Source organism: Rhinoraja longicauda, unplaced genomic scaffold, assembly GCF_053455715.1.
Source record: "Rhinoraja longicauda isolate Sanriku21f unplaced genomic scaffold, sRhiLon1.1 Scf000944, whole genome shotgun sequence".
NCBI lineage: Eukaryota > Metazoa > Chordata > Chondrichthyes > Rajiformes > Arhynchobatidae > Rhinoraja > Rhinoraja longicauda.
The window spans coordinates 7,501-12,500 of record NW_027602160.1 but is presented as its reverse complement, the minus strand read 5'-3'; positions in this window follow the sequence as shown (position 1 = coordinate 12,500).

The window sequence follows — 5,000 nt, the reverse complement described above, 5'->3', positions numbered from 1 at the left end:
GCAACCATCCCGAACGGACCCGCTGGGTCCAAATGTCTGCCGCGGGCGGTCCTGCTGCGGTCGCGGGTTCGTTGGAAACCTCTCCTGCTGCTGGCATGGCCACCCTCCCCCCCCCCGCCCGACTGACGACCCTGCGGGCCCGGCGACCCGGTGTCCCGTTGCCGCGCGGGGAGTGATCCTCGGGGCCGTGCCGGGCGGGCCCAGCGACACGAAGAGAGTGGGGGGGGGGTCGGAGGGAGTGGCACTGGGGAGAGAGGGGTGGGGGAGAGAGTGCCCCCCCCCCATTAGGGGCGAGTTTATGCAGTCATCAGAGTTTATACCTAACCTCATGATGCTTTATTAGCCGGATAGGCTGTCTGACCTCGCCCCCAGTCCCTACTCCTTCCACTGGATTCTTCTTATACCCTCTTTTTCTTCGTGCCCCCCCCCCCCCCCCCCCCACGCAGGGAGGGTTCCAAGAGGGAGGAGGGAGGGAGGGAGTCCCGGGGCCGTGAGAGAGAGAGAGCCTCATTAGCTGCTAGGTTCACCTCATTAGCTGCTAGCTAACGCGTCAGACCTTTTACATTCTTTAGAGGATTGAAACCTCAGGGCCTTTAACCCCCGTTCACCGTTTACACTCAACGATCCTTCCGAACAAAACCCTTACACATCTGTCCGTCCAACTGACCCCCGAGATACCTAACACGCAGATTAACACGTCAGCGGTGATCGGCGTGTCATAGAGGAGTCACAAAGACGGGCAAAATAGAGTGGTTGAATAAAAAATACTCACTCAATTGGCCGTGATTTAACGTAGCACACAATGATGCCAAGCCCATGCAAAGTCCAGTGGCCCAAGCAAACAAATAAGATAGATCTGGCTCGGCGTTCCTCATCTCCACATCGTCACCCAGCACGCCGACGCCCAATAACAATTCCCCCGCAAATTGTGCACCTCGAGCGGCAGTACTTTAAACGGCGCCGTCTTCGGCGTGGACGGCATGAACCAAGTCGGCAAGCATCGTCACCCAGCACACAGACGTCCACTAACAATTCCTCCCCCCTGCAAATTGCGCGCCGCGAACGGCAGTACTTTCAAGTATGCCGCCTTCGGCGGGGACATCGTGAACCAAATCGGCAGGCAGGCGTCGTCAGCCGGTCGACCGACCCCCAGTTGCATTGCCCCAACGGCCATTGTGCACTTCGAACAGAACAGTGCTTTTAAAATATTCCGCCTGCCGCGTGTACATCATGAAACAAATGGAAAGGACGAACCGGGCGTGCAACCGATGCACGGAGAGTGACAGGTCGTCAAGCAAGTCCGTGGCAATCCGTCGGCCGACTCGGCCGCGGCCAGCAGAGGCGTTTTGGCCCGGGCGCGCCGAACTTTGCGCGCCCTCGGTATGCGTAACACTAGCACATGCCTTCAAAACTCACTACAAAATAACCCCAAAGTATGCCGCCTTCCCCGTGGGCCTTGTTACCAATATCTTGCCCTGCTTCCTGATGCCCTTATGGGGTCGGCTCTGTTCTTGCAGAACCCTCAGGTGGTGCAGAGTCTGGGCCATTTTATCAATATCTTGCCCTGATTCCTGATGCCCTTATGGGGTCGGCTCTGTTCTTGCAGAACCCTGAGGTGGTGCAGAGTCTGCGCCTTGTTATCAATATCTTGCCCTGCTTCCTGAAACCCTTATGGGGTTGGTTCTGTTACAAAACCCTCAGGTGGTGCAGAGTCTGGGCCACTTTATAAATAACTCTGCCTGCATTAGGGTCAGGGTCAGGGTTAGGGTTAGGGTTAGGGTTAGGGTTAGGGTTAGGGTTAGGGTTAGGGTTAGGGTTAGGGTTAGGGTTAGGGTTAGGGTTAGGGTTAGGGTTAGGGTTAGGGTTAGGGTTAGGGGTAGGGGTAGGGGTAGCGGTAGGGGTAGGGGTAGGGGTAGGGGTAGTTTGAACTACTGCCGCTCCAGGCGCGCACTGTGCGTGGGTAATTTTCAGTGGGCGTCGGTGTGCTGGGTGACGATGCCGCCCAGACTCTGCACCACCTGAGGGATCTGCAAGAACAGAGCCGAACCCGCAAGGGTATCGGGAAGCAGGGCAAGATATTGATAACAAGGCCCAGACTCTGCACCACCCGAGGGTTCTGCAAGAACAGAGCCGACCCCATAAGGGTATCAGGAAGCAGGGTGAGATAGTGACACCATTTGTAAAACCGGCAAATCCCACCCAGGAAACATTGCAAAAATTGGCCTCTAATGCTGGAACGTGGGTAAAGCCAAACAAACACGACACGTTTTAAAAGAACGTTACTAAAACAGCCTGGGATATGCCCATGACAAAGGATAGGCCGAACCTCACCAGAAAAAAAGAGAGGGAGACCACGGCAGAGCTGAGGGATAAACATGAGATGGTGATAAAACCAGCAGACGAGGGGAGCAGTAGGGTTACAAATTAATGTCAATATGGGGCCTGCTCCCACTGGGTAATAGACAAAAACATAGAACAGGGTGACAGGAGAGACTGGATAGCACAGAGGATAACCCGTGAGCGAAATAATGGGGTGTATGCAGTTCAATGTAAGGAGTGTACCTTACGGTACATAGGCGAAACAGGTAAAACAGCCTCAGCGGTGATCGACGTGTCAAAGAGGAGTCACAAAGACGGGCAAAATAAAGTGGTTGATTATAGACAATAGACAATAGACAATAGGTGCAGGAGTCGGCCATTCAGCCCTTCGAGCCAGCACCGCCATTCAATGCGATCATGGCTGATCACTCTCAATCAGTACCCCGTTCCTGCCTTCTCCCCATACCCCCTCACTCCGTTATCCTTAAGAGCTCTATCCAGCTCTCTCTTGAAAGCATCCAACGAACTGGCCTCCACTGCCTTCTGAGGCAGAGAATTCCACACCTTCACCACTCTCTGACTGAAAAGGTTCTTCCTCATCTCCGTTCTAAATGGCCTACCCCTTATTCTTAAACGGTGGCCCCTTGTTCTGGACTCCCCCAACATTGGGAACATGTTTCCTGCCTCTAATGTGTCCAATCCCCTAATTATCGTATATGTTTCAATAAGATCCCCCCTCATTCTTCTAAATACCAGTGTATACAAGCCCAATCGCTCCAGCCTTTCAACATACGACCGTCCCGCCATTCCGGGAATTAACCTAGTGAACCTACGCTGCACGCCCTCCATAGCAAGAATATCCTTCCTCAAATTTGGAGACCAAAACTGCACACAGTACTCCAGGTGCGGTCTCACCAGGGCCCGCTACAACTGTAGAAGGACCTCTTTGCTCCTATACTCAACTCCTCTGGTTACGAAGGCCAACATTCCATTGGCTTTCTTCACTGCCTGCTGTACCTGCATGCTTCCTTTCATTGACTGATGCACTAGGACATCCAGATCTCGTTGAACTCCCCCTCCTCCTAACTTGACACCATTCAGACAATAATCTGCCTTTCTACTCTTACTTCCAAAGTGAATAACCTCGCACTTATCTACATTAAACTGCATCTGCCATGTATCCGCCCACTCACACAACCTGTCCAAGTCATCCTGCAGCCTTATTGCATCTTCCTCACAATTCACACTACCCTCCAGCTTAGTATCATCTGCAAATTTGCTAATGGTACTTTTAATCCCTCCGTCTAAGTCATTAATGCATATCGTAAATAGCTGGGGTCCCAGCACCGAACCTTGCGGTACCCCACTGGTCACTGCCTGCCATTCCGAGAGGGACCCATTTATACCCACTCTTTGCTTTCCGTCTGTCAACCAATTTTCTATCCATGTCAGTACCCTACCCCCAATACCACGTGCCCTAATTTTGCCCACTAATCTCCTATGTGGGAGCTTGTCGAAGGCTTTCTGAAAGTCGAGGTACACCACGTCCACTGACTCTCCCCTGTCAATTTTCCTAGTTACATCCTCAAAACATTCCAGTAGATTTGTCAAGCATGATTTCCCCTTCGTAAATCCATGCTGACTCGCAATGATCCTGTTACTGCTATCCAAATGCTCAGCAATTTCGTCTTTTCTAATTGACTCCAGCATCTTCCCCACCACTGATGTCAGACTAACTGGTCTATAATTACCCGTTTTCTCTCTCCCTCCCTTCTTAAAAAGTGGGATAACATTTGCTATCCTCCAATCCACAGGAACTGATCCTGAATCTATATAGAACATTGAAAAATGATCTCCAATGCTTCCACTATTTCTAGAGCCACCTCCTTAGGTACCCTGGGATGCAGACCATCAGGCCCTGGGGATTTATCAGCCTTCAGTCCCATCAGTCTACCCAAAACCATTTCCTGCCTAATGTGGATTTCCTTCAGTTCCTCCATCACCCTAGGTTCTCCGGCCCCTAGAACATTTGGGAGATTGTGTGTATCTTCCTCAGTGAAGACAGACCCAAAGTAACGGTTTAACTCGTCTGCCATTTCTTTGTTCCCCATAATAAATTCCCCCGTTTCTGTCTTCAAGGGACCCACATTTGCCTTGACTATTTTTTCCCTCTTCACGTACCTAAAAAAACTTTTGCTATCCTCCTTTATATTATTGGCTAGTTTACCCTCGCACCTCATCTTTTCTCCCCGCATTGCCTCTTTAGTTAACTTTTGTTGCTCTTTAAAAGAGTCCCAATCCTCTGTCTTCCCACTCTTCTTTGCTATGTTATACCTCCTCTCCTTAATTTTTATGCTGTCCCTGACTTCCCTTGTCAGCCACAGGTGTCTCTTACTCCCCTTAGAGTCTTTCCACCTCTTTGGAATAAATTGATCCTGCAACCTCTGCATTATTCCCTGGAATACCTGCCATTGCTGTTCTACCGTCTTCCCTGCTAGGGCCTCCTTCCAGTCAATTTTGGCCAGCTCCCGCCTCATGCCTCTGTAATCCCCTTTGCTATACTGTAATACAGACACTTCCGATTTTCCCTTCTACCTTTCCATTTGCAGAGTAAAACTTATCGTGTTGTGATCACTGCCTCCTAACGGCTCTTTTACCTCTAGTCCCCTTATCAGATCAGG